The following is a 22,817-nucleotide window of genomic DNA, read 5'->3' as shown; positions in this document are numbered from 1 at the left end:
TATTGTTCTCATCCAGCAAGTCTTGTGAAGCTTCTTTAATGCAGCAACCTTGAAATCTGTGTGAAGCAAATGCCTCCTAGGGCCTCAGCAGAGCACAGTGAGAGACGTGAAAGTTGAGGGCTGGTGTTGTGAAGCTCATGAAACCCTTATGGGAAGAAATATAAACCACAATAACAGAAAACAGGACACCTCATAATTGCTCTGGCGAAATGCCTCTTGTACTGTTCAAAGAACAGGTGCCCTTGTTGCATTTTTGATAATTAAAAGGCACCAATTCATAAAAGATGCCATTTACATTCCCACCTGTTATCTATGAAAGCACTTGTATTCAATTTAAGAGTTATATCAGTAGAAAATCAACTCATCCTGGAGGAAGGATCTGAGAGAGGTTTTCCTTTTACATACTGGAGGCTGATCAGACATCCAAGGATTTGTGGGAGGGGGGGGAGCTCATCATCAGTCTGGCAAGGAAAGCAAGAAAGCTCAAACCTGGTGATAGCAACAACACAGCGACTTGCAAATCTGTGGTGGGCATGAGCCACATCGCTGCTGTCTATCACATAGCAATGGGCCAATTTACTGCTAATACAAAATATCACTCAGAGCACATTATCATGAAATGGATGGAAATGAGGAACATCACCTTTGATAAGAGTGCTATGATGAGAGTAAAATACTTTATCCTTCAGTGAGCTGGTGATGTGCTGCTGTGCATCGTTATAGTCCTCACCTTTTTAACACTGCTATGAAGTCAAGCTAAATTGGCCGCTGGAACAAAACTTGACCCAAGGGAATAAACTGCATTGAAAGTACTTGGTTAGGATTCACTCTTAAATGTTGTGTAATTGCTCTCTTTTCCCCCCTCATTGTCCTGCAGGAATACACACATACAGACACACGGAGGCACAAAGGCATTGTGTGTACCACTCTTCCCATCTTTATTTCTCAGTGTATGTAGGTCACTGCTGCAAGCAGGCCATCTGGGCTATCAAAGGCATAGATGAGTACTGATGGAGCCTACTTGAAGCATCTTTTTGTTTTTAAAGTCCACGGCTGGGGATGAGGGTCATTTCTCTCCGGCTGTTGCTTCCCACACTGACGCAATTTAACATCACTGCTACCAATTTAACTCCTAATTCTCTTCAGAACTTTATTAACAGTGACAAAACAGTAATTTTAGAAACTGTTCTGACTTTTTCATCACTTGGTGGTTACGTGAAAATGATTGTTATTTATGAGTCAACAAATGGTGATTCATTGGATAGTTGGCCCTACAAAATCACCCACAGAACTGGATCCTTTTTGGCTGCTTTGGCTGTTTGGTGAAGATTTAAATACATTCATATGCGCTGTGAACTCCCTATTAATGATACTAATGTGTATGTGCCCAGAAGCTTGTAAACAATGTCAGTAGGCCTTCCCTAAGGTGGGGATTATACTCAGTTTTGTGTAGGAGGTGGATGAGTGGTTCACTTTCCTGTTTATGCTTTCAGAAGAGTTTCAGAAGACTTTGTTGAACGCGTAGATAAAAGGAGCCACGTTTGTATAAACGGACTTTTTTTTTGCAACTAAAGTAGTTGCCCCCTGCTGGTAAATGAAAAGAATGCAGGTACTTCCTGCACTCATTTCACTTTTAAAACCTGGAAGCAACATTTGTTTGTACACAGCTTGTGAATTTGATTAACGCAGAAACTAAAAGACTTTAATCTGCAGTGTTAAGCTGGTTAACTTAACCCAGGATTTGCATCTCATATTTTTGCAGTTTTATCTCACATTAATGGTTGTGAAGAAGCTAAATTATAAGCCAACACTGTAAGCTTTTAGGATAAAGACTATTTCACTAGAGTTCACCATGCGCTGTGTCTGTTTCCTAAGCTACAAAATAAGAGGGAGGGATTTGTAGGTACCACAGAAGGTAAGAACATGGACCATTTTCAAACAACAGGCGGTCAGAAATGGCTTTATTCACAACATTATCTCCTACTGGCTGCCACCACACACGAAAGAAACTACTGAAGCCAAAAGGGCCTTTTATGGGATGTTCTTTGATAGTATGACAGTTGGAAAGAGTTTGATTTCATTGCTGTAACAGAAAAGGGTTCTGAAACCTCATGAGTAAAACATGAGACTTGACAGGTTTAAGAGGTGAACATCACCATCATCGGACTGTTTGCTGATTGCAGGGATGGTTGATGCCATCTTTTTAAAGATCAGATTATATCAGTCGAGTTGGTATCGAGCAGATGGGCTGATTGTATGGGACAGCTGATCAGTACTGCGTGCACTGCAAAGGAAGCAGAGGCACAAGTCAAAGATTTCATGTTTGCCAGGTAAAGAAAAACCAAAATGAGACTTAAATCCTGTGTTTGTTACCCACATGAATGGCAGGAAAACAGTCTAGTTTAGAAGATATATCCTCCAGTGTCATCTTGAGCAGCTTAAACCTCCAAATATTAATATTAGACATTCATAACGGACAAGCACTGTTTACTACATCTAATATTGTGAGTTCTGGAGTGGTCTCTGCTCTCACAGCTGCATTAACACCTACATGTACATTTCACCGGCATACTGCTGTAGCAAAGGGAGCAAGTGGCTACAAGTCAGCAGCACCAGGCCGTGAAATTACCTTAATTTTGTCCACTATGCAGCCTACAACACACATACAGACACATCATCATGTCCCCAGCCACAGTTGAGTGCACACACCACACTATCTCCCTTTTTTGCTCTCCTGGACTCGCTGTTTTTATGTGTACGCGTGTGGGAGGTTGACTGGGATTGTGCTTTATTCTTTTATCTGTGGATGACTCTACATGTGGGTGTGTAGCCATACTGTGGGATTGTGGGAGTGTGTCTGGGAATGTCTGAGTGCGAGTGACTTTTTACAACCCTGGAATCCATGTCTTGCTTTTATTTTTTGAGGTATACAGTGTTTTACTCACCACCCACTCAGTGCAAGGGCATTATATCTTTTCAGCATTTCAATGATCTGTGTTTGTGTGGATTCAAACATACTCATGCACCTTCAGTGTTACTAAAAAACAAATGAAGTCTATAGTTCAGGTGTATATGTGCAGTGTGAATGAATAACTGGACTGAAACATTTTTTTAGTACTTCTCGTTTTTGAGAATTACAGGTATTGGGCCACTTTGTTGGGGTACCCCTGTTCACTTGCCTACTAATACAAATAATAATCAGCCAATTAAAAAAGAAAGAATTTAATTTAGGCTTGCAGACATGTAGACCTGAAGTTCAACCTGAGCACCAAATGGGGGAAAAAGGTGATTTAAGTGGTTTTAAGCATGGCATGGTTTTTGGTGCCAGAAGGTCTGGTCTGAGAATTTCAGAAACTGCTCATCTACCGGGATTTTCTCTATAGATTTTTATAGAAAATAGTCTGAAAAACACAAATTATCCAGTCCAAATAACTCACAAAACCACTTTCTACAACCAAGGTACGCAGAAGAGCGTCTCTGAATTCACAACATGTTGAACCTTGAAGCAGATGAACTAATTAACTACTGAAATGAACTCTTCTGAAGGCTCCTTCCACCATGATAATATGCCCTGTCACAAAGCTCAAATCTTCTCAAACTGGTTTCTTAAAAAACGAGTTCACTGCACTCAAATGGCCTTCAGTCACCAGTCCAACAAAGCACTTTTGGCATGTGGTGGAACGGAGAGATTTGCATCACGGATGTGCAGCTGACAAATCTGAAGCAACTGTGAGCATTGTGTAATAGACAGCTGCACTACATTCTTTTAACCTACTTCTGTTTTTATTGTGATTCTTTTGTGTTTTTGTCCGTGTTTTTAATTTCCTTCAGCAATGCATATGTTATGTACTGACTGAATGACCATAACAGAATCTGATTCTGATGCTGTCATGTCAATATGGACCAAAAATCTCTGTGGGATGTTTCCAGGATCTTGTTGAATCGTTGCCATTAAGAATTTTTAGTAGTTTGGAAGACAAAAGTGGATGCAACATGGCACTGTAAGTTATTTGATCACAATTTTAGGAAATTTTAGTTTAGCCCTTGCTTGTCACACCTGGTTTCAAAATACCAAGATGGGGATATTGAAAACGATCAACTCCAAGCTTCAAAACAATAGCTATGGCTAACGTCGATATTATCTATGGTTCTTACTTAAAACAATAATGCATTGCACATAACAGTCTACACTGTTGCAACAGAATGGTTTGTTTACTGTCAGAAGAAAGTAAGTTGTTACACTACTCATTACATTCTTCTTGTGTTGCATTATTGCTACATAATTACTATTTAACAATACGAGCTATAACCTACATAACAATGTTATTGAGCAATATGAGCTTTAGCTACAAAATGACACAAATCCCTATCCCAATTATTCTAATAAGAACAGTAAGTAATGATATCCATTATATAAACAGTTTTGAGCTACATTACTGTTTGTGATCATAACTACACGTTATTTTGGAACGCGTTGCAGATAAATTATGTTTATTATATATCCAATAAACAACAAATAAGGCTTTTTTCTGGCATGCCAGCATACTATTTATGAATTCAAATATGACATTTTTGTGTTTATTGCGTTATGCAGCTTTATAGCGATGAACTGGTAGTGGACATACAGAAGACAGAGGTATGAATTGTATTTTGGGGGCAAAGCAGACTGTTGCAGCAAAGGATTAGAAATTGAGCTTGTGGCATAGCTGATCTGACAGAGAAAGCCTTTCACTGCGCCCTACTGCTACACAGCATCTGAAGATTTACACACACATGCACACACACACACACACACACACACACACACACGGCCTTCTGTGTTCAGTGGGAAGAAAGCTTCTAACACCAGGCAGGAATGCTGAAGTGGAGTGTGGAAAATTGATTGGAATGTTGTGTAGGGCGTGTGTTTTTTCATATAGTCCTGGGTTTGTCTGTTGTTTTTGTGTGTGTGTGTGTGTGTGTGTGTGTAGGTGTGTGTGTGTGTGTTGTGTTACGGTTGTGATCGTCTATCTGTGTGTGAATAAGCGTGTCTGCATTTTTGGCTTTGAAGTACTACTATTTCAGGAAATATTTTCTTTCTTCACAACCAGAAGATTGATATTAATCTGTAGCTTTATATAAGACCGAATTGTCAACTCATTACACTCGGCTCCAATCTCCAGTCTAACATCTAACCAATAACCACGGGGGAGGAGATTTAATTTTCCTTATCCAATAACTGGAGACCCACATATGTGCCTGCAGCTAACATCATTCTAAATTGACACTGACGCAAAGCCATGCCAACATGGTGGTTTTGCCAGGATTTTACGAGTCAAGTGGAGTGAATAAAAAACAGTTGCCCATGTCCGTGCCTCAGAGCTGCTGAAAACAAGCGATCACTGGAGTTTAAAATATCCATGCAGTGGTGCACAACTTGACTAAACAATTACATATTAAAAGTGCTGATAGGCATGCTGTTAGTCCTTCAGCACCACTCTACGGACTGCTGTTTAGAAAATGCGTTTCCCAGTTTGATACCTTACAAGTCAACTTGCTGAAACAGACAGATTGAGCAATCTCACAAGTAAGCGAGTAAGCCCGGCTAGCTCAGCCCCGATTAAAGCAGCAGATAAAAACATCCACCTTATATTGTGTTTCCTGGTTGTTTCAAGCTTTACAAGAAGTACCTGCTTCAGCTTGGCAGAGCTCAAGGTTGAGTTGTCTATTGCATGTTTTCAGCTGCACAATTTTTCCAGTCTTTTTTGAGTTTGCAGTTTTTGTGTTCAGTTAGCATCACCAACTATTGTCTTGTAGACTTGTGTAAAATTACTGACATGAATGTGCAGCGTGTTGCCCACAACTCGTGTCAATACATCCCCAGTGCGGTACTGATGTGCACTAACTCAGTAGGAGTAACATTAGCGCAATAGGCTCCACGCGCACAAGGAAATGCTGATACTAGCTAACTATTCTGATGTATATTTTAGTGATCTTTTTAAATCAATACTTTAAAAAAAAACTAAACATTTTTGTTGCATTGTAGCACAGTTATTGATCTAAGGACTCCAACTGTAGGTCATATAATGGTTTTTCCAGCTCTCTACTCAATAAATCGGCATAACATTGATATTAACCTTGAAGGGAAATGACATCTGATAACCACATTTTCTAAATTGTTGACTCTGAGATTTTGTATTGTGATTTGAGAGTGTGTAAGGCTGCAAATGTGTGTATATGATAAACATCTTGGTCACCTGTCACTGATTCAGCCGTGCTGAAAAGGCCATTCATGCTCTTCCCCTCCCCCACCACGGCTATCTCTCTCCAGCCCACCTGTCTCTACCTCTGCTCCCTGACCTGCATTCACTTCCTCAGCCTCCAGCCTCATCAGCAGCACAGAAGATGCTGCTCTCTCCCTTTCTCTCTCTCATATGGCTGCTAGAATAAAGGCAGCACTGTATCCTACAAAACCAATGATGATGTCAGCTTGTTATTGACTCTCCCAGGTCTGAATGACTGAGCAGAGGATAGGGGGTGGGGTGGAATCTATCTATTGCAGTGAGGTGACCAGCCAAGCACAAATGAGCTATAGTGTGTGTGTGTGTTTGTGTGTCTGTGCCGGTGTGGTGTGTGTGGGGGATGGGTGGGATCCTGCAGTCCTTGTTTCCGCAGACATAATCTGTCCCAGTTGCTGCACACCTCTTACAGTTTACAATAAGCTCTCTCTCTCTCTCCCGCTCTCTCTCTCGCTTCACCCCTCCCCCACATCTCCCTTGCTGTTTTCCCTCCCTCCTGGTTGATTTGATCTGAGTACCAAGGCATAGAGATGGACATAATGGATAGTGAAACGAGAAGAATAACCAGAAGGACCAAAAATAATAAAATCTGCTTAAATGTAACATTACATTGCTTGTGAGCACACACTGCTAGCTATTTGTTTTATAAAGTTTTATATCTATTATCTGTTTTTATACAAGTAGTCAACAATAGTATTGGACAGAGAACACCACAGTCTGTATATAAAAGACAGACGTGGACCACAGACTGTATAAAAGATGAATGAAAGCACTGAGACCAAATGATTTGTGATGTCCTGTTATGAAACCTCTAGAGTAGCGTTTTCACAGTCACCATCTTGGTGTTTTGAAAACCGGATGAGCAAGGCGTGAACTTGTTGGTGAAATACAACAAAATAAAACCAGTACCGGTACCAAAAAAAAGAAGATTTATTCATAACACACGGGAAAAGACCCAGGGAAACCGAGCTAACGATAAAAACAATAAAAAATAACGTTAAAAACCGATAAAAAAAAACCCTGAGAACCATCAATTTCACACCCGAGCCTCAACTCTGGGGGCCCGGTACCAAACGACTCACGGACCGGTACAGGTCCGAGGCCCGCGGGTTGGGGACCGCTGCATTAGATAACCACTTCTCAATCACAAGTCATTTACCAATGAGGATGTCCTAATTTACCCTCTATTGTGACTCTGATAATGACCGTAATTTACAAAAATGAACTTCATATTGTTTTCAGTATGATTTATGATTTATTTATTTATGATGAATTGAGTAGATAAAGTCCTCAGGAAAATGTTGTGTGGGGTCAAAGAGAAAAGGGTAGCTTTCCCACAGACTTTTATAAAGCCGAGCTTGCTGTTCAAACAAAAAAAGCATGAAAAACCTGGTTTAAACCATTTCTCTGCCTTCACTTTTCAGACCTGCGTCCATTTTAATGTATCATAAAATGAATTGCTTCTTTTTGAAAACAAGAAGTCACATCCTCGTCTTTGCAGATGATGTGGTTTTGTTCGCTGCATTAAACCCTGACCTTTAGCCTGTTTCTGTCAGGTTGTGCTGAAAAGGACCCAACTTTGTACTTTTGTGTTACTCGCAGCAACAAATTCACCTCATTGTTAGTCCATTTAAAAAACTCGCTGCTTTTCCTCGACATTTTGCCGCGACGTTTCAAAGAGCCGGAAAGTAAATAAACGGCAGACAGAAACGAGGCAGGTCGAATCGTCTTGCGTTTCACCCATGCGCAATACTGGAACGTAAGCGTTTTCAGCTGTTTCAATATGGACGCACAACTCTGTGAAAACGACTGAAAACGATAGAGTGGACACAGAGTGTTTTCAGACGTACACGCCGTTTTCAAATTTATCCGGGCTAGTGTGGACGTAGCCTGAACAGGCTGGAAACACAGACAATCTGACAAAGGGAGACACCAACTATAAATACACAGAGGGGTGATTAGCAGAGACACCTGAACTAAATCAGAATAACAAGACATGCGGAAGTAAAAATAAAGCATAGCACCAGAGACAAATGACTAAGTAAACCAGGAAGTGACATGACAGGAAAACACCTGCTGCAATGAGCACAATTCAGATAGCTACACTAAAAATAGAAAGGCCTGAGAATATAAAGAAACCAACAAAGAATAAAAGAATACAAAGCTCAAAACACCACAAACACATGTCCAAAATACAAAACTCAAACTCATTCTACATTATTTGGGTGATTTAAAGCAGCAGACGGAAACTTAGAACCATTTAGAAGGGAGTTGGTGTCCAAAGCTAAGGAGTATCCCAGTTTTACTCACAAATAAAGAATCAAGTATATTAAAATTAAATGACTGAATGACAGATTGTTGGTGTCAAATTAAAAAAAAGAAAAAAAAGTTATGTATACTCCTGTTTCACTTTCTACTCTCTACAATACTACTTTTGAATAGCCAGCTTATCTTAGAGTATGCATGTAGTCTGACTTTGGTCTGATAAAATCAGGGTAGTCAGGTTACAGACGTTCATGTAAACACAGTCTGAAGGCAAAAGAGGACTAAGCCTTCTTAAAATGGTAGGAATAATACATGAGTGAAAAATGGCCAGCATGCACTCAGCATAGTCCTTTTCTTTGGATATACAATTTAGTTTTGTAAGTCAGTGATGACATTTTAATGAAAATGACCCAAAAACAAATTGTCACTAGGTGTGAATGTGTGAGTGAATGTGAGCGTGAATGGTTGTCTGTCCCTGTGTGTTGGCCCTGCGACAGACTGGCGACCTGTCCAGGGTGTACCCCGCCTCTCGCCCTATGACAGCTGGGATAGGCTCCAGCGCCCCCCGCGACCCTGGAAAGGATAAGCGGAAGCGAATGGATGGATGGATGGACCCAAAAACACACAATCAAGCTGCTTTATGTGTAGTGGTATCATCTTTATGGATTAGTTACATGTGCCAGCAGTTTAACATGTTGTGTGATCGTCTTTGGTACCAATCAGGCTTCTTCATAGTCCGCATTGTGCAAGAGCTGTAACTCTTTTGTAGCAATCCTGTTGTGTTTGAACTAATACAGTTATTGTAACATTTACACACAACACAGGACCGTATCTGAAAGGCCAGAAACCAATTCATTAATAGACAGAACAAACCATCAGTGTTACATAGGCTTTAAGCAGATGTGTCGAGATTGACACATTTGAGCAGTTTTCACACTCTATTTCAGTTTCACCCTCACTTAAGAGCTGTAAGGCTAAGTCTACACTAATCCGGATAAATTTGAAAACGGCGTTTTCGTCTAAAAACGCTCCGCGTCCACACTATCGTTTTCAAGCGTTTCCGAACAGTTGTTCATCCACACTGAAACGATCGAAAACGCTGCATTCCTGTATTGCGCACGGGTGAAACGTAAGACGATTCGTCTGAGTTATTTCTGTCTGCATTTTATTAACTTTCCGGCTCTTTGAAACATTGCGGCAAAATGTCGAGGAAAAGAACCGAGTTTTTTAAATGGACTAACAATGAGGTGGAGTTGTTGCTGCGAGTAACACAAAAGTACAAAGTTGCAAAAGCGAGTGAGAATTAAAGAATTTAAAGAAAAGCTATCTGGAGCATGTACAGACTGATATTAATCTTTAATAGGGCTGTCAAAACTTAGAGCAAACAAAAAAACTGCTGTGTAATGCCCTCCGCTATCTTAGTTTAACTGGTCACATGACTGCATAATATGACTAAAAGGCATTATCGTTTTAAAAAGTCTCCGTTTACGCAGTCTACACTGCGACGCGAAAATGGCGTTTTCAAAAAAGCTCCATTTTCCTTGACTGAAAACGCCGTCTCAGTGTGGACGGAAGACCAAAAGGGAGAGAAAAAGATGCGTTTTCAAATGAAAACGTATTAGTGTGGACATGGCCTAAGACTGACATACAACTTCTCAGAGAAGGACATGGAGATGGCAACAACCGTGAAAGGTCATGAGGTGCATTGCATACACAGTGTGCTGATTAGAGTGAGGATTATGCCACGGTTAACCAGAATAGGCTGTAGTTGTAGGTGCAGTTGTTAGTATTCTGCTCTTTTCTGATCATAGTACCAACAATCTGCGATTCATGTTCTGAAATCTTTTTATTATTGGCTCCATAAGGTCAGCAAGTTTTCAGTGATGATGAAAACCCCTTAAAGACACACCAGCAAACAAATATAAACCAGGTTTAATACCACAACAGAAACCCAGTTTTACTTGATGTACATGTGACTTGTCAGTGTATCAATACACAGCAAAATTCAGGCATTGCTGTCTGACATTTATACATTATTCCCACACACTGATATGACAAGCATATCCGCAATGTAAAAGATTATTCTAAATTTCTGAAATGCAGCAACAGCGACATGGGGGATGTTGATGTGAGATTGATAGAGCAACAATACAATTTTACAGCTCAGTGATCGAGGGCTTGTTTCCACATAAACACTTGATGCACTGGCTGTTAAACTCAACACATTTAAATCATCTCCAGGCACTTTTTTGCTAAACTTACACTGCTGTGAACTTTGAAACTTTCTTCAAAACATGTAGGCATATAGGAGGCACAAATGTTTAAAATTATCTTGAAAAGAAAGAGACTGCTTTTAACTTCATTTCACATTTTAGAAATAAGGTGTTTCTGGTCTGTATATTTTTTTTCCTGAACCATAATAACTGAATTTTAAATACCCAACAAACTGTAGTGAGGGCTTAATGCATTTTTTAAAAAGATTTTTAGTGTCAGAGTTTTGCTTCTAAGGTAGCATACAGATTGCCTCAGCTTTCTGGCAAAGGTTATGGAGTGTGGAAAAAATACCTGGAGACCCCACTCAGAATGTGCAAATTTCACTGCATCTAAATAAGCTTTTATGATGGACAATGAACTGGCAGGTGAAGATGACATTTCTAGCTTTATATTTTCTTTCTATATTTTCTGTAAGAAACATTGGTGTCTGAGAACCCCAGAGAGAGTGAGCATGAAGTTCATTCCTCTGATCAGTCAGTACGGCCTGTGGTTAAGAAGAAAATAACATGACAGGAAGTCATGGTAAGACATGGTGACATGATGTCTTAATACGTTCTATTAATGATTGAAAATCTAATATCATCTTGAACATGCTGCTGTGTGTATTCATGCGTAGGGATGTCTGCAATTAGAGCCTGTTCATATTAAAGTGTGTGCCACTTGGTCATGAAACATGGAGTACCGTCTCCTGAGAATAAAAATCTATCATGTGGTTCAACTTGTGGGTTAAAACTTGGTCTTTTATGGGTTTTTAAGTGGCAACATTTGCCATGTTCTCTTTTAAAATGGTAAGCAACACACAGGTAATAGTATTTCTTTTTTAGAGCTGAAATGTGTCTGTGTTCTATATAGACAGCAGCAGATTAGCTGAGTTGAGCAAAGATCACGCAATCAATGTATTAGCACATCTACAGCTCCGTTATTAATGGGTTAGAGCCTGTTACAAACTGCTAGGCATCCTGTTTCTCTGCTTATTCTAAGCTAATCAGCGGCTGCATGCACTTTTTTGTGAACAGCAATGACTGCAAAAATATTTCCTTGAATACAAGAAAACTCCACAGGGTACCTTTAAGATGGATTCAGAGAAGCGTTCCAATACTATTTCAAGGTTGTGTCATGGTTGTGTCATATTACTACTGGAGTCATTTATACAAAATGTATTTTACTCCGAGGCTACAGGGGCTTAAAAATGAACTAACACACAGCCAAACCATGCTTTACCCAGTGTGATATTAACTCTGTGTTGTGGACTTTGATGAATGCATTTGCGAGTAGGCTCCTACACACCTCTCAGCAGATACAGTAAGTGATACAGTATGTGATATGAGCCGTCACACATCATCTCTCTCCATTTTTTTCAAAGTGTTCCCCGCAGAGAAGCCCTATTTATGGGAGTCAATCATAATCTGTCATATGCCATGACTGGGTTGGAGCCTGCAGCAGGCGCTCAAGATTATCACACCATTTCAAGGCCCCGGAGCCACAGATTTAATGTATAATCCCTGTTCGCCATATTTTCTATTATAATACATTTACCATTATTATTTTGGGTTCCACCGGTCAGCCAAAACAATTTTTCTGAATGTGTCACCTTGGGCTCTGTGAAGCAGTGGCTGATTAATTGGGAATGTAATTGTTAAAATAATTCATATTGGAGAACAGAGGCCAGATTTAATGGTCATTTTGTACAATGGTGAAGTGGGCAGGGCTATTTTTTCTCCCTTGCTTCTGGAAGTCAAACCCAGTCATAAAGCCCCACATTTCTTTCCCAGAAACTGTCAGGTGACTGGCGAATGGTACAGTATTACAGCTTGGATTGGTCTAAAATTGCTATGGTTAATTGGGCAGCACGGTGGCACGGTGGTTAGCACTGTTGCCGCACAGCAAGAAGGTCCTGAGTTCAATTCCACCATCAGGCCGGGGTCTTTCTGTGTGGAGTTTGCATGTTCTCCCCGTGTTTGCGTGGGTTCCCTCCGGGTACTCCGGCTTCCTCCCACCGTCCAAAGACATGCAGCTTGTGGGGATAGGTTAATTGGATAATCCAAATTGCCACTAGGTGTAAATGTGCGAGTGAATGTGAGTGCGAATGGTTGTCCGTCCCTGTGTGTTAGCCCTGTGACAGACTGGCGACCTGTCCAGGGCGTACCCCGCCTCTCGCCCTATGACAGCTGGGATAGGCTCCAGCGCCCCCCGCGACCCTGAAAAGGAGAAGCGGAAGCGAATGGATGGATGGATAATTAAATTAAATTAAATGTCATTTATATAGTGCCCAGTCACAACAGCACTTACCTCGAGGCACTTTATATTGTAAGGTAAAGCAACTATAATAATAGAGAGAAAACCTCAACAATCAGACAACCCACATAAGCAAGCTCTTGGTGACAGTGGGAAGGAAGCCCTGCCTTTTCAACAGCAAGAAACCTCAGGCACAACCAGACTCAGGGTGGGGCAGCCATCTGTACTTACTGGTTGGGGGATGAGAGAGGGGAACCAGACACTTTCTTTACAGTAAAAAATCTAAACAAAGGCATAACAACACTGTGTAGTTATTGCATTAAAATCCAGCGAACGAACTTGAATATAAGAACTGCTGAACAAACAAGAAAGATAAAAAACATTACATTGAGACTGTAAAGGTTATCTCTATGTTTCCCCATAATGCCCACAGTTTTTCTACTGACTGATAAAAACACTTTTATACACAGAATATTTTAACACAATTTAATAATATAAACACTTAGCTATAAATCATGAATAAAAAACAGATTTGAGTCAATTAAATATTTTGTGGTACTAAGTGTAGGCTGTCAGTCCGTTGTTTACCTCAGTTGTCAATCTGCTGGGTTTCCATGTCTATTTACTCTGAGGGAGGCTAAAAAACTTTGAGAATGTAGTCCTCTACGGGTTGATGAGGCAGTCAAGCTCACCTCCGTGCAGTGACAGTGATACTGTGGTGAGTTGCTGAGGATATCCTGAACTTTTCTGTCAGTTAGCACTGCTGTTTTTGCTGCTGTTAGCCAGCATTAGTAAAACTTTATTTGAAGTGGATCTGATATTACTGGCCTCAGACACTTACTGAATAAACTCTCATACGATGTGAGAAAATAATCAGACTGTTTATCAGAGAGAAAGTTTGATTTTTAGGACACTAATATTAGCTGACATAATGTTAGCTTATAACAAGCCATTGTTAACTGTCCAGAGACGGGTTGTATGTCTAATCTATTCACAATAAGTGAATTGAATTGAATTGAATGAGTAATTGTGACAATATTAGGGATAAATAAGCATGCTTATGCACATTTTCTTGCATTAGAGCACTGACTTCAGTTCAGGAGATGAGGCTTGAGGCAATGAGGAAGATGATGACATTTATCCAGATGACAGTCACACGCTCTCTTTCCTTAGTGTTTTTGCTTTTTTGGTGAAGGGGACCCTTTCTCAGATGATGCAACACAGGTATGATCCTTCACATGTTGAATCTGATGTAAAATTTGCCTCCATCATTAGGAAATCCCTGGGAGTTCCCTCCTTCTTTACCTTTAGCATACTACACATGTGGAACAGCAATGCCCTTATCTGTATTCAGTATGGTGGGATAATACGGTAGCTTCCACAAATCAGTGTGCTCTTATGTGTTTTTAATAAATTAATTATAAGTTTATGAGAATGCATATACAATTTTTGGTTTTTTTTAATTTTGTCAGGTTTATTTGCACACCCTGCAATTTATTATTCGGATTTTCTCCTCCTCCAGCTTCTCAGATACCTTCTCTACCTTTTCATCTTCCTTTCACTCAGGAGAGTCTTTAGCTGTCTGAGCTGGATTTCCTAGTTGTAAATGTTAATGTGTAAAGAGGTGAGCTGAGATCGATGAGGATATTAAACTGACCGGCTTCCCTTTGTCTTATCAGCCTGATGAGGAAGAACACACAGAGTGACATTTGTGTGTCATTAGCACACATAAACACACATACAAGCAAATACATGAAAGACATGTCTTCCAATGTTTCTTCTCTCTCTCTCTCTCTGTTTCTCACACACACACACGCACACACCAGAAATAGTCATGCAGTATCTGTTTTTCTCTGTCTCCATCTCTGCTCTGCTAAATAATTTAATCACTTAAGAGCAAAAGCCAACCATGCAGTCCCAGTCTCTACCATGAAGGGTAAATTATAGCCCTGTAGGTAGAGAACAGCCATTACTGTATGGTCTTATGAAGACATATTATAGAGCCATACTTTGTTGAGACCTTGTCATTGTCAAAGCACTAAATATGCCAGAGGTGGAATGACGTATTACTACTACTTTGAAGTGGATATAGTCTAACGTTGCTATGGGTTTTTAAAGGCCGATGCTGTTGTTGTTGAATGTGCCTGGCTGAAAAATGTGGCAGAAGGAAGGGCATGTTTGTTTTGAGGTTATATAGTATGTATGAGTTCTCCAGTCAGAGAGAGGGCGGGGAGAAACGAGACAATGGAAGGTGAGAACACCAATGCAAACATCTGTACACAAGGTTAAATACCAAATCTTACAGTTACACAAACGTGGAACATATGTTTAAGCCTATTACCTCTTTTCAACCAGCATAGCCAGTTCTGCCGCAGTTCTTTTTGAGAACCAGTCCACATTTTGACTGGTCTAGAACCAAAATGATCTCTAGAACTTAGTAGCAGAAGTTGAAGTGTTTCTATGGGAAGAAAATAATTGTGAATCTGTGGGATCCATATGCTTATCATTCTTGAAATTCTTTTAGTAGCTCTTCCTATAGTCACTGCCTTTCAGGGCACTCAAGGACACCTTACAAGCAATTGAATACCAAAATCACAGTATGCATAGAATAAGTCAGTACAGTATAGAATAAAAAAAATACAGCATCAAACAGAATAGGCAAGCTTAAAAAGATGTCTTTTAAGACTGGCTTTAAAGGTGGAGAAGGAATCAATATTGCAAATGTGATGTGAGGGAAGAGATCCAAAGACAAGTGGCCAATGAGCTGGAAGCGCTAAAGCTTATGGTGGCAAGCGGGTAGTATAATGATAAGAGGAGGATCTCAGAGTATGGGAAGGAGTGGCAATGTGCAGAAGATCAAAGAGATATGAAGGTGTGAGAGTATGGAAAGACTTGAAAGGAAACGAGTAATATGTTCTAGGGAATGGGTTCTAGTAACATTATGAGCAGCTACATTTTGAAACAGCTGTTTGTGTGGTAAGCCAGACAGAATTACAATAATCAATATGAGTGTAGCCAGAGCATGTAGAAGAATAGCAGTACAGTTAGCTGTAAGAAACGTCGTAGCCAACTGATTTTACGTGACTGGAAAAATGCAGACTGAGTGATATTATTGATGTATGTGTCAAAATTTAAGGTGCTAGAAAACAACACCTAAACTCCTAACCTGAGAGGAAGGAGAGATTCAAGAATTGTAAATACACAGAGAGAATTTATGTATTTATCCTAAACATTTTTAGTACGTAACCTAACCTAATGGGAGAGTGGAATTAGGCTTAGTAGACGGGTAGAGCTGTGTGTCATCAGCATAAGTGTATGACAAACATCCTAAACATGTGACCTACGGGTGAATGGTAAGTAACAAAAAAAAGGAGCACTATGACAGAGGCTTAGGGAACCTCACTGACAACTGGACAAGCTTGTAATCTAATTTTTTTTAAGTACAAATATTTGCACCAATGTGAAATTTATTCTAGTTTAAATGCATGGAACCAGTTAACTATTGGACATCAGTACTGGCACTGCATCTGTGTATACACGTCGCTCAGAGTGAGGAATTTGCAGAGTTCTCATCTGACTCTGCAGCTCCTCTTTACTTTTTTGTATTTTAGTTTCTTTTAGCTGGTTTAATTCAGCATAATAAGTCTAAAAACTTCTACCAGGCTCACAAAAATAGCACAGGTTTATTCACTAACTAGCTACAGCCCTGTCTCCTTGATGCCTTCCTATGCATCAAAAATGCCAGAAGATTTTAAAATGAAAGGTAAATACAAGCAGATTAAGATTCCCTTTAACAAGTCAGGAAACATGAATAAATGTGTGGCTTTGTATTGTCTCAACACCAATATGTTAACATGTTATGGCCAATGATTATGTAGCACCTAAATGTTATTGACATATTTTAGTTGGGGCAAGTTCTAGCAAACAGGGTCACTGTTGAGTAAAGTGGAGCTTTCATCATTTAAACAAAAACCTGAATCATATTATAAAGCCAAGGGAAGCTTGAGATTATAATAATAACTGGTTTTAGAACAAATATTTGCTGTAGCAGCTAAAAGCCAACAAAATCCATACCAACTATTATGTTGCCAGAGGTAAACCTATTAAAGAGACAGAATGGAAAGACACATGATCAGTGTCAAGTGTTCTGTTCCCAGTCTGGGAAGCATTTACCTGCAGGTCTATTTGAGGTGTATGTCCAATTAGACCTGATAGAAGCCCCAAAAACTGGGAGGAAAGAGATGTCTTGCTATTTAACTTCATTAAAGGAGACATGACCAAAAAAGTGCATTAGGAGTGGAGTGTAATGCACCATTTTCCAGCTGAGAGTTGGAGTGATGTCAGGAGTAAAAAAAAAAGAAAAAGAAATTGATCAAAAACCTTTTTGAAGCTGGATTTGGGATGAAAAGAACTACACATTCAGACTCTCTCAGACTTACAGTTGCAATGGGAACTAGGCTTTCAATCCTCCCTGGCACAGCTAATGATGCTTTATATATACACATATAAGACATTCTTGCAGGTTAAGCTACTTTCCTTTTTTTGTTTTTGGTTAACGAGCACTGAAAATAAACTTCATACCACAGCAGAGATTTTCTAAAGCATCTTTTTCAAAGGATTATTCCAGTGTCACTAGGTGTAACTCACACTGTTCCACTCCAGGTAATTCCTTTTGCTGTTGTAGCTGAGCTGCCATCAAACACCTTCTGGCCACAGTGGATGACAGAAATTCCATGTTATATGTTGGTAGGGACAAATATTACACGGGACATTGGTATTGCTTTGTTTATATCTGCTATACCTCTCCTACTCATTACTGCAATCCATAACACAATAAATTCAATCTACATGCAACACTCTGTCAATGTTAAACATCAGGGTGGAAGTATGCATGCACAGATAACACGGTTATTAATAACCTAACAGTGGAGCTGCTCTACTTGAGGACACATCAACACATGGATTTTCATTTTTTGAATACTGGCATCAATTTGGTGGACCCTTGAATTTACACTAGTGTTCACTTCAACTCCATTCTGCGCTCCTCAAAGTTCAAGGACACACTCATTATTGAACACCTTTTTGTACAGGGAAGTTTGCTAAAGTTTCTTCCTCTACATGCAGCTTTTGTCAAGATTGCTTAAGCTTGCATGAAGAGAGGAGGTTTCGTAGCTTTTCAACTCACTCTGTGGAATATATTCTTAAGAATGCTGTCAGGCTGTATGTACTGCATTCACACCTCACTGAGGTCCCATCACTATGTGAGCCAGGCCGCCTCGAAGCATCATTTTATCTGATCACCTTGCAAGCACAATTCGTCTTGTGCGCATTTGCGCTGACACATGCTTTTCTTTCTATCTGAAGCCACTAAATAGATTTCAGCACTTTTAATTTGATTATTTATATGCTTTTCGTACTGTGACATGTCAAAATGTCTGCTGGTTGTTTACCCTACTTATACTTCTTTATAATGTTTCTGTCACCCCAACTGTTAATGTTGCGCATATAACATAAAGGTATTAAAGTGGTGCTTACATGCTTCCTCAAATTTTGACAAGAAGATAAATATGAGCATATTTATAGAACTATTTCTTTAACTGCCCATAAATGCAAGAGCTCTGACAGCCTAATCATTTTCAAATAAGATCCATTGAATTCTAAGGCTACACCCACTGTGGAAAATATACTTATACACAACAGAAAATGCACAAAGCTATAGGACAGGGGTGTAAAGTAGGACAAAGCCATACTCACCACTTCTGTTGCAATTTGTTCACTAGTCACAGGCTAGACCACCCCAGTCTTAGCATATCTGATCTTCATTTTGATCCCAACTAAAGTTTTATGACTGTACCTGCCGTGTTTGCAGTCGAATATCTGCACGCGGACATGCATAAACATCTGGCTAAATACTCAAAATCCTATTTGTGATAGTTCAGTTACAGTAGGCTTTTAAAAAAATATACTACTCTGTTGTTGCTGTCAAAAAGCTTGTTTTTTGCTTCTTCACATTCACATGAAGACAAGTTTTAACAGATTATGTAAAAGCGGTACAAGGAAATAAGCTCTAAAAAATATGTTGAAGACGACGTTGCCAGGCGTCTAAACAATGTTGAGGCTTGTTTAAAAACTGAATGGTGTTAAGCTGTCTTAGGTTGTTGAAAAGTTTTCTAGAAGAAAATTTTCCCTTTGCATCTGAATTAGTTTGAAAATTGAAAGGACATCTCTTCATGCTCAACACTTCTACAGTCTCAGACAACCAGCTGATTTGTAGCCAGCTCCTTTTGGCTTTGAGGCAGCATTGCTAAACGCTGCATCACCGTCCTGCTGTAGCATTTGGGAACAATAGGCTCTTACTATGCAGAGCCTCAAACAAATCACAGGATGTATAAATATAACAAGCATGTCTTAAAACAGGCTGTCTGGTACTATCAGTCTGAGTACCTTAAGTGTTCCTTCATAACCAATCAAAAATTAAAGAAAAAAATAAATATTTAGATAAAAGACAAATGTGAAAGTGCACAGAGTACTAGTAGTGTATAATACTTTGTGCATTTATGTTCACTAGATGAAGAATTGAATCCCTGTAGCATGAATACCATACTGTCATAAGATAACTCATTCATTAGAAGTGGTGGTGGTTGGGTGCTTACTGTAGAAGGCACAGAGAAGAAGAAAACACTGAGGCAGAGTACTGCGTACAGATAATGTGATGTGGTTTCCCAGAAAGCCATTACCCTAATAGTGGTCTGCTTTGCCCTGTGGTACTCACTTCACAATTTGCCACAGTGGAGCTGTTTCTAAATCATTGTACCCCCCTGATTTGTTCAGCCGCTATGGGGCAGAGATGCAGTGATGTACCACTGGTGGGATAGCTTCATTTCCTCCTAAAACAAATACAAGAAAAGTCATCAAAGTCTTCAAGGGAGAACAGTGTGAAAATAATTGCACCATCAGACTTGCAGGGCCCCTCTTGTACTACAAAACTCTCCAGGCATGTGAAAGGGAGGGTGAAGAAAACACACTGACGTTCCCCCTCACCCTGTATAAAGGTCATTACCCATCCCCCACTCTTCTTGTTATAGCCACACTAAAGCTCACACTACACAGCACCCCAGGGCTTTCTGTCTGTGTGTCTCTTTGTCTCAGCTGAGCGTTATCTGTGTGTGTGTGTGTGCATGCTGATGAGCATATGCTTTGGGGTAATACATACATGAGTTGCTGTCTGTTTTTCACAGTTTATGTCTGCAGAATACACATCAGTTTGCGTCTGCTCATGCCTCTCCTTATAGGATGAATTTACATGAGAAAGCCACCACCACACGCTTCTCTGTCACCTCATAAATGCTACTGTGAACACATGTGGTCACATAACCCCGTTCACCTCAGTATGTCTATGTATTATCCTGCATAATACTTGATGTTGTGTTAAAAATAATGGGGTGAAATTAATAAATGTTACCAACTGTATTTGTTATCATGTGGGCTGCTTGTTGTGTGATTTATTCAGTTTTCTTCTTACATTACAAAATCATAATATAGGAAGTAAATAACAAGCTTTTTTTTTTTTAATTACCTGTTAATTTAATTTACTTTGTGGTTTATGTGGGAAATTATTTTCAACTGCAGGGTTTTAATATTGAGTGCAATCCCACAACTGGCCACTAGGATATATTAGCTAAACTCTGTGGGCCGAGCTTAAATGTCAAAAATTCTACTTCCTGGAATGGCCACTAGAGACCAGAACTGTAGAGACTAGAAGTTTTGGTCTTCCTGTAAAACATCTACAGTGGTGCAATTAAAACAAAAAAATCTATTTAAAATGTGTTAGGGCTACAAGTTTTTTTTCCAAATGATGCATGTGTATTTGGTGCACTTTCTTGTAGTGTTTCTGCCCAGATCTGTTCACGCCGTAACAAAAAATTTTCCAAGCATGCAGAAGACTGAATGTCGCCTTGTGCTTATTTACATAAAATTTACATCACTCAGATCTAAGCTAACCTCTGCATGGTCGTGGACGTGTAAATTTTGTTATGCATCAGGGAGTTGATTGTTCATTTTCCACCCCAACAACAAAAACATGTAATCACCAAACCACTGACATACCATGATGGCTAGTTTAATCTTCATAGAGTTGGTAGACAGCTATAGTTATAAAATTCTAACATTTCCAAACGTTACTGGACTGTATTAAATTTTGGACTTTCAAACAGCAATTTCACAGGATTTGAAATGTTGAATTATTTTGACAGCTCTTTCTTTACTTAAATACAGTTTTTACTTTTAAAATTCTGTTTGGTTTATTCACAGCACCACATTCCTGCACACTCTAGTTCTGTTCTTGTGAGCTATAAATATGTGCACGTGGAGCTGGTGATATTGGTTATATTGAAGTTGCCTATCATCAACCGACTCCGATAGCCCTTTTACTAATAATTAAGATAGATAGCATGTGGTGTGCGAGCCAGCATTGGAAGGCTTAGTTCCAAACAACAAAAGTACATTTTGTTCCTAAAATGTTGCTTGAAAAAGGAAATTGTTATCGCATAAAAAAAACCTACTTTTTTTTTTTACATCGTATTTTTTTGTATCGTTTCATAAATAACTAAAAATGTGAGCTACAGTATATTTTTCATGTGCTTAACAGCATGCCTACAGCTACACTCCAAAAATAGCTACGTAGTAATAACAGTCTACTACTGAGCGACATAAACGGATAATTAATTCTAACCTAATATTTCTGAGTTGTTTTTGAGGAGTTACCGCTTACCCCCAGCCTGACTACACCATCCTTCTCCATACTGCGACACCCATTTTGATGTTTATGTGACTGGAGTGTGCTTCCTGCAGAGAGAGGAGCTCAGGCCTAGCTCATTTTCGCCTGGCGGGTCAGATGCTCTGTGTTTCAGTCTGAAGCCGTTGGCTGCTACTGAACCGTTTGGCTCTTTTCTCTACTAGCGAGCAAACCTACAATCTAGACCCAACTGTACATCCAGCTCATTTTTAAGGGGATTTATCACTATATATGCCCGTGTTTCCAAAACACATCGGTCATTGGGGATTCCTAGCCCCGCTTTGCCGGGTCTGAAGGCAGTTATAACGCTTTTTTCGAGGTGTAATTAGAGCTAGAAAACAACGGTGGTGGAGGAGATTCCATATTAGGAGCACAGAGGAGAAGGCACCCCCCTTGTGTGATTTGGAGCTTTTGGTGAGTGTTTACCGTCTTTCCGCTTGATTATTGCCGTTATAAATGATAACCTCGCGTAGATCGATCACGCGTGGCTGTGAACGCGAGGTTTCGCCGGGTTATTGCGCTGTTTCGGACGTTTATTTTTATAATTTTTCTCGAGTGTGGGGGATGGGCAGCCTCAGCGCGTGAGTAGGCGCGCGCGTGTCGTGTGCATGTGTTCGAAAGCAGTTCTCGCGCGTGGTTTGTGTTTGTGAGCGCGCCCTTCCTTCCTGCAACCTACTAGCTTTGAATTAAAACCAGTGTAATGTTTTTTTTTATTATTTAAACCCAAGTCATTAGAATGTACATTTCTAAGATAATTTATATTGGATTCAACCCAGAATAAATTAGATTGAATATGACATCAAACTTTTTACTTTGTCACTACAAGTGACAGCCTACAAGTTTTATTATTGTGAAGTAACTATTTTCTCCAGTTATGGCTTAATTTATTCTGTTATCTCTTACTTAACTTGGACAATTTGTGTGTTTCAATACACTTTGTATTTGTTAAATAAGGCAGTGTGTCTATAAAA

General features: G+C 39.7%; 1 protein-coding gene and 1 long non-coding RNA gene across 7 annotated transcripts in view; one reads left to right on the top strand and one right to left on the bottom strand.

The window, feature by feature from the left end:
* Nucleotides 1-1,694: 1,694 nt before the first annotated feature.
* LOC102076547 (uncharacterized) lies at nt 1,695-21,927 on the bottom strand. Of its 5 annotated transcripts, none has more exons than XR_001224283.3 (5): nt 21,823-21,927; nt 19,825-19,939; nt 17,700-17,758; nt 15,394-15,510; nt 14,101-14,732 (listed from the first exon to the last, which is right to left on the bottom strand). It is a non-coding gene; the product is annotated as an uncharacterized LOC102076547 (long non-coding RNA). The 5 variants fall into 5 exon arrangements; XR_003216299.1 differs by having other exon boundaries at nt 17,700-17,755; XR_001224284.3 differs by lacking the exons at nt 14,101-14,732; nt 15,394-15,510 and adding an exon at nt 1,695-2,284.
* Nucleotides 21,928-21,989: 62 nt separating this feature from the next.
* tbl1xr1a (TBL1X/Y related 1a) overlaps nt 21,990-22,817 on the top strand; it is a 47,768-nt gene continuing 46,940 nt past the window's right edge. For both annotated transcript variants that reach the window (XM_003444294.5, XM_005451127.4), the window contains exon 1: nt 21,990-22,260. The gene's annotated coding sequence lies outside the window, so the exon portion shown is untranslated. The remainder of the gene's footprint in view (nt 22,261-22,817) is intronic.

This window comes from Oreochromis niloticus, linkage group LG23 (genome assembly GCF_001858045.2).
Source record: "Oreochromis niloticus isolate F11D_XX linkage group LG23, O_niloticus_UMD_NMBU, whole genome shotgun sequence".
Classification (NCBI taxonomy): Eukaryota; Metazoa; Chordata; class Actinopteri; order Cichliformes; family Cichlidae; genus Oreochromis; species Oreochromis niloticus.
This window is presented reverse-complemented; position numbering and strand designations above follow the sequence as displayed.